Source organism: Cyprinus carpio, chromosome B2, assembly GCF_018340385.1.
Source record: "Cyprinus carpio isolate SPL01 chromosome B2, ASM1834038v1, whole genome shotgun sequence".
Lineage (NCBI taxonomy): Eukaryota > Metazoa > Chordata > Actinopteri > Cypriniformes > Cyprinidae > Cyprinus > Cyprinus carpio.
In genome coordinates, this window is record NC_056598.1 from 6,583,186 (window position 1) to 6,596,685 (window position 13,500).

Genomic DNA, 13,500 nt, shown 5'->3' on the forward strand with positions numbered 1-13,500 from the left:
TTTTATAGGAATCTTTTGTGTTTTTCACAATGTTGATTTTGATGTATTTTTGCCTCAACAGGAGGGTTTTAACATAACTTTAAACATTACTTTTAAAATCCATGTCTCTAGCAGATCGTTTCTTTCCAAATGGTTTTAAGAAACAGCAAAAACTACAATTTTAGTCTTCAAACTGCCAGCGCTAAATCTGTAATGTCCTCAAGTTCAGCCCCCTGAGATTGCCAACATTTCCTGACTGGGGCAAGAGCAAAGGTGAGGAGGCTTTATTTGAGCTGCGGGAAAGAGATAGCACAACTGACAGCCAAGGCTAAAGGCTTGTGTCCCTGAACAGTCACAGCAGCTGTGATAGCATTGTGTTCCCTGAGATCTGTGTGCTGGAGCCGGCCAACACACCGCCTATGTGTCTTTTTCTCTTATTCGCATCTGACAGTTTTCTCTTTTTATGACATCTTTCCAGGTGGTGCAGGACGTGACCAAATGTCCACACAGGCCTTTTTCATTCTCCTGATGGACACTTCTGTAGTCCGGATCCAAATGACAGTGACAGACCATGTTTTGGCTGCCAAATAGCAGCTTAAATTGTCTCTTTCAGCTGGTCTTAACAAAAATAATTTGGAGTAGAAATAGTCCCACTGGAATTATCAACTTTTTGAAAATGGTTATTAAATACTGGGTTTGACTTTTATGGCTGTAACTTTTTTAATTATAGGAGAAAATCATCTATTTAACATCTAGTAGCCCAGAATGCATACAGTATCTAACTTTACCACTAGAATCCACGTACACACAAAGACAGGGGGGCACATCAGTTTTTTGCACAGTACTGTTTATTTCAGAGCTGGTTTTTTTTTTTGTTTGTATTTATGTTTGTATTGTGTATTTTTATGTATAACTATATATATAAAAAAAAAAACAATAATATTAATAACATCTAGGTTTTTTAAATAAAATAATAGTGTTATAATAATGTTATATTTCAAAATACAAAGTGAGTATTAGATAAAAATATATATTTTTTCTTTAACTAAATATACATGTGAGTATGGACATATTAAACATCCTGTTATATATGAAGCCCTAAATTCACCAGGATTTTAAGGGAAATTGTACAGAATTTTGCGGAGTGGATTTAAGCATAAAATGTGTTAAACCAAGCTAAATCATTATCACATTAGCTAAAATATTTACAAATATTTTAAATATTGTGTCCATGTGTGTCTTCCATATGCAAATCTTGCATTTATATAAGGATATGAAATTAACTAAAAATAAAAATATAAACACACAATTAAAATCTTAATTTGATCTACAGGTATTAGGCTCCCTTTAATAATAGAAATTAAATAAATAAGTAAAAAATACATTTAATAAATTATGAAATTAAATTAGAAAAAATTTAAGGAATTCTTGTAGTATCAGATGGAAAGACCGTCCTCCAAAACTCCACACATTTAACTCAAGAAACGTATACAGAAACAAATATTTCATACTTGAACAGTGTTCTTGGCTGTTCTTAAAGTGCTCCGAAGAAAAAAAATTTTTTTTTAAAAAAGAAAGCATTTGTAAGCAGTCTTTTCAAAGACTCAGATGTTGCCAAACTTTTCAGTTCCCGAGACAACAACATTGTTGCCCCGAAATTGGCAGTGCAGCTACAAACACAGCTCTGCTCACGAAGGGGTTCAACACAGGAGTATACGGGAACGTTTTTATCATCTGAAAGAGAGAATGTGAGCAGATTTACTGTCTTCCATCTTTTAAACTCTAGGAGTTTAGAGAATGTGCCTTTAATGAAAAAATTTAAGTAGATAAAATAGGGATAAACTTTAGCATGCTGACTGCACATAACTCCATATCATTGTATTGTTTTCTTGGGTAAGTCTGCTCAAATCAAACATATTTTAGTCTGCTGTGTTTGTGTTAGATAGTGAAATGAAAATGCTGTAAATCCCACCATGCGTTGCTGCAGGCTAATATGGAAATCCTCACATACTGTGAGCAGGATTGCCAGAAGGAAACAATCATAATTCTGCACATCACTATTAAAATCTTCGCTACTGCAATGTTTAGATATGGATGAAGCCCTATACATCAATACCGATCCCTTTGAGCTAAGCTAATCCAAAGATGTAACTTATCCTCAAACAAGATTAATATGGAACAGCAGTCTAGGCAGGTTTAAGTGCAAATGTTTTCTCTTTTTTTTTGTGTACGTGGGACCATCTGGTGGGCCCTGTTAGGTAGAATCACGCAGCAGACGTGACCTTGAGGTAAGGCGCATGAGAGACGACCCACACACAGATATGGCCTGAAGGTAGATCGCCCCTCAGGACAGCTTGAGGTGAGCTCTGCACCCACCATGAGTGACATGGTGTGGGAGGATGGCCGCCGAAAATACCGCCACTCCACCCAGCTGTTCTTCTAAAGTCAGAGAGAGTGTCATTCGCAGTCCAGGCTCATTCAAAATACAGTATGTGCCTCTAAATACATTTCTGCAACACTGTTATTACGTACCATACTGCACATTTCGTGGCAGTTTCAAAGCGAAATGTCCAGTGAGTGGCACTAAAACGTGGGTTCAATATGTGACCCTGGCACATTTTTGTTATGTTGATATAGGCACGTATTGCAGTGTTTGTATCAAAGACTGTAAAATACTCATACAAGATATGTCACTTGTATAGTTTTGAATGGGGAAAAATGCCATGCTTAATATGGACGCTCAATCGCAGGAAGCCCCGCCTTCTGAATAAAAGAACCATTCACTAATCGGTAAAGTCAGCGCGTCACTGCAGCTGCCGTTAGAAATCCTGGTTGCATTTGGTAGCTTTCAGTCACCTAACCGGCTCGAAGACCTGGAAGGCAAAACATCCATTGAACTGCAGCACAAGCCTATCAATTTTCAAGCCTAAATCAAATTTAGATCACCTCTCGAAAGGATAAAACAATTGTATATGAAAAAAGCAAGTTTTAGACATTTGCAATTGATATTAAGCACCCATATTTCATTCATTAAACAGTGCGACAAACATTGTAAAAACACTTAAAGTGCCTTAATATATTATATAAAAGTAATGTTATAAGATCAAATTCAGTAATCACTATATTAATGATGCATAGTTTACTTCAGGCCAATCCACTTAATGGTTCAGTGTTTTCCTTATAATAGTTTTCTATGGGAAACAAATTTACGTGAAACTTTGTACATTGCGTTTATATTCCAGGTTCTTATGCTTGCCTGTACAACATATACATAAACCATAATGTGTTTACTGAATTTCACCTTTTAATATCTGCGTTTTCCCACATTACTACTTAATGCAAACTGCATAAAAATAACTGGCGGTCAGTGGAGCAGAGCTTAGTTTTGCCCTCCAGGTGAGCGTTCCTATGAGTGTGTGATTTCACGTGAAAACTATCAATAGAAACAGTCAACGTTCTGAGACATGCGCCTAGGACTGCGCATGCGCACTAGCTGATCTAACCTGAAAAAAATATGCTTTTTATAAGGCTATTTGAGCAAAAAAAAAAAAAAAAAAAAAAAAAAAACATTTATGAAACAGTTGTTGTCAGATTTCATTGCTGATTTCAAATATGAAATTTAATCGTAAGTTTAGCGAACAGTTTGGGAGAATTTAATGTTTTCGCATACAAAGTGATAGGAGCTGCACTTGCATGCCCAAGAGGCATTTCAAAGATGGCCACCGAGTGACATGACTTGCCTTAAAGGGACTTTTTGGTTTGTATTACATAGGTTACGTACGATAGGTAAGCTATTGCGTTGGTTCATAATTCAAATATCCGAAAAATCTAAAAGTTGCTCTATCATGCTGGAAATATCCCTTACACCAAACCCAACCCTAAACCTACCCGATAGTTTTAACAAATGCAAAAGTGATATAAAAATGCATTTGTTGATGCAGCCATGCTATTTTAACTTCCTTATGTGGATTTGAGCTGGTTTGTTGAACCGTAGTTTCATGGGGTTCGTACCAAAGCGTATTGCGTGAGCTACCGAGCAAACCTACTGAATTAGAAAACTCATGCATATGAAGCTGGATATGACAACACGTTCAAAAATATAAATTTTCAAATCTAGCAGCATGTTAAAATTGTTTTGAATTTATAGCATAATATTCCTCATGTAATTATGAGAAAATTTGGCTTTATTGAACAAAACGGTGGACCTGCAAATTATACTCTGTGTGAAAAGGAATAAAAGTTGTCAGAGTTTTACTGCCTCTAGTGTTCATAGCAACTGGAAACAGCAGCGATTCGTATGTATACATTTGTACGATTTTTTAAGTTTTTATTTAGTGTATTTTGTTTCAAGTGTTTCTATGTTGGTCATTCTCACTGCCAAATGTGGGATCTTGGGCACTCTGAGATCACTGTACAATTTTTATATATTTTAAATACATTTTAGACACAATATTGCCAGTTGCTCTGTCTATTTTTGCTATGACAAATTAAAATAGTACTAAAAGAAGGCAAGCAGAATGAACTGTCGTGTGTCTGAGCAACACGCCTTGTATGATGTTTCTTTCTTTCTTTCTTTCTTTCTTTCTTTCTTTAATCTCAAAGTCATATTTAAAAATGTCCACAATTAAAATTTATTAGTTAATAATAATAATAATAATAGTACAAATAGTAAATATACAGTATGTACACTGAACATGGTGGTACCTATAGTTATTTCTACATTGTTTTACCCATATGGTTTTGTTGGCATAATTGTATGCATTTAGTTTGACTCTGTGATATTAAATAATTTTTTGACTTGAATAAAACCACTTAATTTAGATATGACCATTTTCAGATTAACATTTTCACTATTACTATGTGTATTACTAATTTCAGGTATAAATAGAAATAATTACATATTATTATTTCTTCTTCTGAACAATTATGTAAATGTATGCCTTATTTTTAACTTTATCGTTTTAGTTCTTGCAGGAAACATATTAAATCTAGGCACTGCCTGTGTGGTTAAATGATGGTTCCTCAAAGTGAAAAATATCACCCCTTCAAGCCATTTCAGAGCTAGCATGAGTTTATTAACAACTGAAAAAAAAAAATATTTGGAGGAAAGGAATGCTCATTAAAGCAATACCAAGTCCTTGATACAGTATGTCTATTTCCTTTTGAGAAATCTCCCTTTTTTTAAAGTAGGAATAAAGATAGATATCTTGGAGACACAACTAAAAAGACCCAGTGAAGCTGAAGCTCATTTTAATTTAAGAGATTCAGGAAGGTATGTGAAGAACACACCAAAGAGGATCATCTCACACCTCTATGACAGATGGCAGCTTTTACATCCTCATAAACACTGCCTGTACAGCCACAGTCATCCAAGTTTTTATCGAGGAGAAACCATCACGAGTCATACTAACCTCATGGGCTTTGAGCATAGAAAACATTGTTTGATAGATTAGCACAATATTGTGTAACCTTACAAAGGACTCTGAGTTAGTTTTTCTATTTTCTTTTTCTTTTTTTATGAAAATAAACTCTGATAATAGAATTGAATTAGGATTTAGAGGGATTCGGTTAAGTCTTGCTATTACTATCTTAGATTTATTCACTTTCATCATGTCCAGATTTCTTGAGTTGATGACACATCTGTAAAGCAGCTGTAGGAAGCTACGTAAGTTATTTAGGAAATCCTTTTAACCAATTAATCTATAGCAACATGAGGTTAAGTGTCTTGCTCCAGGACTCAATGTTAATAGCTCATGGGTCGCCCTGTGAGATGTTTAACCAATAAGTCAATCCAGGAGTGTAACATAACCTGAAATAATTGTGTAAATGATTCATTTATCACTTTCAATCACATTAATGTCTTCCTGCTGAGCATTTTATGCAGCTGATCAGCAGGTAGATAACAAAGCTGTTAATTAGGAAGATGAAAGGTGTTAAAACATGGTGGACTGTTTGAATAGTTGACAGACAGCATTGGACATCACTTTTTATCTTTTGATTACAGAGAACGGTTGAATATTAAAAGGCTACTTTATACATTTCTATGTCTGAAATGCTTGTTAAACAAGTTTAAATGTATGTAATATTGTGATATTGTAAACTGTGCTGTATCACCCAAATAAATTCAATTTGTCTTGTATTTTGTCCATGTGCTCTTGTTTAATAATAAATGCTTAAAAATAACAAAAACTTTTGATTATTGCTGTTGCCTCTAGTAATTCTGTGCATTTTTTTTTCAGTCAATTTTAAGCCAGCAATATAATAATTTTTAAACAATAGCTGACTTAAATAAAACAACCCAGCATGCTAACAACCCAGCATTATAGTTGACAATAATAACCCTAGTCCTTTTTAAGAACTTTTCTAGGCTGATTTCAGTGCAAGTTCAACAGAAATCTCTGTAAAGATTTTGATGGAAAAATCATCATTAGCAAACAGCCACATCTTATACATAGAGTGCATGTTGCCACAGTAAACAGTCCTAAAGCATGCAACAACTTTTTTCCTTTTGTTGCATTTCTGCATGGGTAGTTCAGTTACTGTAAGTACATTTTCTTGAGGGAATTCACTCTCTCGGGAAGCATCCCCCTTAGTATGACAGGAACCCAATCCCCTCCCTGCTCCAGGAGACCTAATGACACCAGCTCTGTGACAGATGAAGAGCAAACGTGTGCAATGGCCTACTTGAATGTTGGTGTGACTGATAGGCGCATCAATCATAAGGCCGTTAATACTCAGAAGACACTGGAACTTTAGAAAAGTAGGCCAAGGATTGGCATTGCAGTTGGCATTTTTGGTTTATGTGTGCAGCAAAGCTAAAAGCTCCTGCACACCTGCAAACGTGGATTAATTTCTGTCACTGAATTCATAACGGATGTGCTTTTCTTTATAAAACAGGCAGGTTTTGGATGCTAATTAGTCAGTACAGCATTACAGCAGTCACTATGTGGAAAGCATATTTTACTTTTTGGCTTAATAGCATAATTGTATTTTTATGGTGGCTGTAATTTAACTTTGCAAAGTATGTGTAATTTAAATGTAATTTGCTCTAATAGGCATACCATCCAAAAAAAAAAAAAAGACAAGACAAGCATTTGCATCAGTAACAACATCTTTGCTTCCCACACAATGTGCTTCACAAACTCTTCTTTTCAAAACAGGCTCTTGGCTCATGGCAGCCCTGATCTTGTAAAGATTTCAGGGGGCTGATCTTTAATGAGATCCCCCTCCGCCGGTGCTGAAATGATGTCAGTAGGTGCATCAGCTGCGTTTTTTTAAGATAGAAGGAAAAAACGCAGGCTCCGGTCCAAGTCAAATCTCATTTCTTTCACACTAAGTCCCTGTGTGATGATAACTCAGCAGCATATTTATGAGACGGAAGGGGGTCTGTTTTTACTGCCACACTGACATGGTGAAGCAGATGGCAGTACAACTCATATGTCTGATGAGACTTTATTAGTCAAAGGCTTTGAGGGAGAAAAACATGTCTGTTAGATGCAATGTTTTTCGGTTTGTCACCTTTAGATAATATTAGATTTCATTTCATTTTGTGCTAAGTCTACAGTGCCAAATTCAGCTTCACCCCTGTGATTTCTGTCCAGACATGATGACCTTTATTGCAACTGTTTTTTGACAGTCAAAGTGGCATTTAGTTTTGGATGAAGTTTGTTTATTTATATTAGGGTTCCATCAGAAAACATCCAGGCAAAGGTCAAAATCCAGGTAATCCGTCCAAAACAAGAAACATAGACAACATCCAGAAACACGGGAAAAAAAACCAGGGAACCAGGAAAACGCAGGGTGACATTCAACAAGGACTCTGTAACAATGACAGAACAACCAGAGTATTTAAAGACAGGTGCAAACAAGGTAAGTGGTGACAGCTGAACCCAATGAACAGTGATGATTGAGATGATGATGGTGGTGGGTGTTGTTGTTATGGGGGTGATGATAAGGGGAAGTGAGACCTCTAGTGGCCACCCAGGGAGACACAGAACAGACACCGTGACAAACTGTGCGCTGTGTGAACCATGTCTCTTCGCTAATCATTTACAGTCAATTGTATTGATCTAAACAATGACAAAGACACATGCAATTGTTGTATTTCTGTTGTATTGTTATTTGACTGAGTAACTGAGCTTTTATTTGTACTGTATACCGTTGATTGGGATTGTTGGCATTACTTGCTGTATGATGATACATCAGATATATACAAAGATCTAGCATGAAACTCTAGATGGCGCAGTCCGAAAGATCTAACTCAATATGACATAATGGCATCATTATCACATGGCACAGCTGATTGATTCGCTTCTATATCAGAAGCCAGTGAGCTCGCTGCTCAACATTCAAATACTTGCCATTGTTTGCTGTAGCAGTAGCAGCGCACTACAGACGCCCTCCACCTTCCCTAGCTCCACCTGTATAGATCTGCTAAGGGGTGATCATGTATGCTAGGGGAGTTATTCATATATGTTATATGCGCAGCAGCAATATTCCTTACATGCTCACAGCAGCATGCTGTGGATGTATTGACAGTGAGTCTTGGTACTTGCTCTGCCGCAGCAGCAGCAGCGTAACAGATCTATTCCGTCAAGATCAAATACATTAACATTGTCATGTATATTACCATGCAAATCACTCCGAGAGTTGTCATGACAGAGATATTGGCAGTCGGATTACTAGAAATTTAAGATTTATTTACCAGATCAGAAGTCATTGAACGTTATACTTACTTTAATCTTGCTTAATTGGCACCATGTAAATTTCGCCCCAACCTTTCCTTGTACAAAGTGTGAAGGTGACATAGACTAAGTGCACTGTGCCTCTGAGGGGAGCATATGTCATGTTTTTCAGCTGGATCAGCCTTAGAGCTGTCCTCAGAGAGATCCTGCCTGTCAGCCTGGCCATTTCTCTGAGTACAACTCAAGGCTCACAGCTGATCTTCAACTGGGTTTCAAAAAGAAAATCCTTTCTATTAAATTACACTGTAACATGGCAAGTGTTTCTAAATCCAGACGAGATACGGATTTGGACTCCGGCATTATCAAAAATGGCCACACTGGCATTTTTTTATTTTATTTTTTTTATTTAAGAGGCTAAAATGAATTTCAAAGTGGTTGCAGAGAAACTTCTCTGGGGCTTCATACTGCCAGTAACATCCAAACACTCAATTTGATTTCATTTCAAGTTGCATTCTTGCAAAGATTACAATGCCGTCTGCTCGTTTCTTCATACTAAGATCATTTAAAGGACCAGAGTTTGTTGAACCAGGATTGTCTAACAACAACTTTCATAAAACTTAGATCACTTATCCCCATCATAGAGTAAGAACAAGTGCTCATATAACACATAAAATCTATCATCAAATGGATGCAATTATTTTGTACAATTGTTTGTAAATACATTGTCATATAAAGTATGACCAGTTATGTCTGCTTAAGTATTTTAATAAACATTAATATTTATTGCTAAGTAATATTGTGAAATGTTTGCCAAATTGCTCACCAATACAACATCAGTAGAAAGCCTTTTTTCAATGAGAGGACAAAGATCTTTAAATGCATAGGACACCATAGAGTGTGACAAAAAATTCATTCACACCGTCTGAATAAAGAAAAAAGTTGACATTTGTGTCTATCAGGTGATGTTTTCCTATAAGTGCTTGATAATGAATGGTTTCCCACTGTGCTTCGCATCAAGACATGCGGGGTATTAGTGGAAATTGCTCCTTAGTGGTGATTTTCAATCACTTTTGCAGTGCCTGACGTATCACAGCAAGAATATACTGTAGGTAGGGACACTTCACAGCACGATTAAAGGGCAACTTTCCCTTTACTGAAGTGCTGACCTCTAAAAACTTTATTTTTTAGATATTTTACAGTGTTGCCTGAAAATTAACCTAGAGCTTAAGTGAGTGATCAGTAAGGTGGATCAAAGGGGTAATGAAAGAGCAGGGAGGCCTTTAATGCACCACTGCGAACACAATAGCAAGCATTCAAATGGGCTCATAGCATTCACAAAATTGCCCAATTGAAAGGAAGTCAGGTTCTAAAAGAAAATTACCACCGCAGCAAGTAAGTGACAAAGCAGGTAAAAAAAAGAGCAGTGTATTTTGCATCGATCACATGAAATGTCCCAGTAATATCACGTTTCCTGGGCTAAAGCACTGATGCTTTTCAATAAAGAATTTGTCAAAGTAAATTGGTCGGCTGAAGCGGGATATCTCAGTTCCTGGATCCTACAGGACTAACAAATTCAAAGTATGTCACTGCTTTTGTTGGAGCCTAAAAGTACATCTAAAAGATGCCAAGTACTATGATAAAGCATCTTGGACAATCAAACAAATAAATAAGAAAGTGAAGACAATAGCAGTTAGAAAACACTAACAGCAGTCAGTAAATGCACAGCACAGCACAGCACATCTATTCCAACATCAAAAATGAGTCGCTTTTATGGGGATCTGATCCAACTCAGGTTTATTTTTGTACAGTCTCTGATGCTAAGTATGCACGGGAGGATAAATGCCCAGGAGGATTTCCACAAGCAGAACACAGTATCTTGGGTTTATAAGGCTTTGACAGAGGGAAAAGGTTTATCCAGGCGCTGAGATTATCAGGGCAGATTACAATGATTGTCTCTGCACCAAACAATAGTCTGGGCACTGTGATAAGACTCCGCCAAATCGTCAATAACACCAAAAGATGATGGATGAAATGCAATATGACCCATACTGTGTTTAAGTCCTTTTGCTGCCACAGTGAGTTTCCAAAATACATTTATGCAGCATAATATACAGTAGTATTCCACTTTGTTTCATTTTTCTTAAGAACTCATGTTATTTATAATGTTGCTTTTTCTTTTATCAGTGTCAGAGCTTATTTGTCCTAATGCACAATATATGCAGCCTATAAAGTGCTGTTTTCCCTCTTTTCTGTTAACCTGTGATATTAATGCACATCTGATTAAATTCACTCTATTAAGATGACTGTTAAAGGAATATTCTAGGCTCAGCAATGTTAAGTTTAGAAACACAATGTGTGGCGTTATATTGATTCATTTCCATTTACCCTTTATTTTCTTAAAAAAAAAAAAAAAAAAAAAAAAAAAAAAAACATTCTGGGTTACAGTGAGATACACACAAAGTAAATGGAAGCAATTTGAAAATGTTAAAATACTGTTTCAATATATCACAAGACATTAACAGCACACATTATTTTAGTGTGATTTTCTGTGTTGTTATATTATGTTTGACCACTTGACAATGGAACGCTGTAAATATTCTAAACAACTAGAAGAATTATAATTTAAACAGATTTCCACTCTGTAAAACATTTAAACCATTCATGTAACAGAGCTGCAAGATTAAACTTGTGAACCATTTGATAATATAGATCTCTGCATTGTTTGATCATAAAATAGCCGGATCTTCATGTAAAATACAATTTTTAACAAGCACAATGTGAATAAACTGTGAATAAAACATCAGCTGTACTTTTCAACATCTTTTTGAAGACACTGAGTTACCATTGACAGGGCAAGCTGGACAAAGTAACCTCTCTGTCTCTAAAAGCTGAAAACGTTCAATAACTGAAAAAGGTCTTCCCATGAAGAATTGTGTGAACCATGTCTCAATCAAAAAGCTTTTACAGGAACAGAAAAATGTATTCTTACCACTAGAAGCTCCCAATACACAGTTTTAAGAATATATATTTTTACAATTATAAGATTCATATTTCTGCTTTAAAAAAAAAAAAAAAAAAAGATGAAGTCCTGATTCACTTTCATTGTAAGTGCCTCACTGTAAGCCATTTTTCTTTTTTTAAGAAGTCGATATTAATTTTTTGTATTATGCCACAAATCCTGCAGATTGAGCCTAACTTGTATTGTACTCAGAATATTTCTTTAATGATAACCCGCCTGCATTCTGTCTACATGAAAGATCACTACATTGTTGTTTACTCAAGTTAATGCAATAATGTTCTGGGGGTTTTTTTTAGGACACTTCATAGATTTTGTTTTTGTGTGTGATTTTAAAAGGCATGATCAGAGTACAAATTACACAAAGATCTTTAAAGAAGGGCTTGCATGATGCCCATAATGAGCACAAGGTCTGCACTGTGTGTATATCTGTACACAAAGAAACCAGTAGCCAGTTTTGATTTGTTTACTAAATGCTAAATGTCTCCAGCTAGAAACATGTTCAGCGAATTTTCAATTAGCAACACAGGAATCATTGATTTGTTGTTGTCTGCATCATGCATAGTTTTCAGATTATTGTTTGCCTCTGAAGGAGAAAACATCTTATAAAGAAAGAGGTCTTAGGTTTGATTGATTTGTTTTTTTGTTTATCATTTATATTTAAATGTTTTCTTTATAATTAGATGTTTTTATATAATTGGAGTGTATCAGAAAATCTGCATTTATGATGTAAGTTGCAATAATGCTGTCCATCAACAAAAACATCAGTAAAGTAAAAAGATGAGATGTGAACATTTCTGCACAAGAAACTCAATATCAACAACAACAATAGCTTAAAAAACTGGAAAAACAGAAAACAGTAAAACAATAATTATTTAAGAGTAGCTGTTTATTCATACTGCAAAACATGCTGGAAACTTACAAACCCTTAACAAACCAGCAATATTGTTAAAAATTTGTGAAATCCCTGTTGCGCCAGCATTCACTAGCATTTCCTAGCATTTAAGATTCTCTGTGTAAACTTCACAAAGCATCGACAAAGAACCCAGTTGCTCTCAAATGATATCAACATATATACAAAGGCCTGTTTTTGGGAATGTATTCTCAACTAGGGGTCTCAAATTATCTAGGAGTTGCTAAACAAGTGGTGCTCTCCATTGGTGCAGTCAAACAGGTACAATCATGGATTTTAACTATACAGTTGACACAGTTATTTGTAAGGGCAGACTTTTGAGATTGGAGCCATTTATCTCTTCCTCATCCATATTGCTTAGCATGCTTAGTGAACTAATGACTCCTGAAATTGTATTTCTTGAGAATGCCATTTTTTTCATGCAGGCAGGTAACTGCTTTGAGACCAGGAATGTTGATTTGGTTTTGATGTAACTGTCAGTTGTTTATTTAAGGAGTCAGGACTAAAAATACGTCAGTCCATTCAAACAGATGATGTTTGAAAATAAAATTATTTTATTTCAGATGAACAGGCAAAATAAAGTTTTGGAAGGATTTAGAAACCTGGGTTCACAGAAAACTTGAGTGTATGGTTGAAATTGTGTTATTATGCACTTTATTGTTTTCAAAATAGTTTTTTTAAGTAAATTACAAAACATTATTTGTTTTATTAGGCCTTTCTCAAACAAAATTTCTCCCATTTTATAAATGAATTTAAATTATACATAAACCTATTGGAACAAACTAAAATAAATAAATAAATAAAAATAAAAAAAGTAATTATTTTAAAGCACTAAAATATATGTAACTTTTTTTTCTGGCAACTGTTTTCGTTAATTATGTGACTATGTAATTCACTGCTTATGTGGC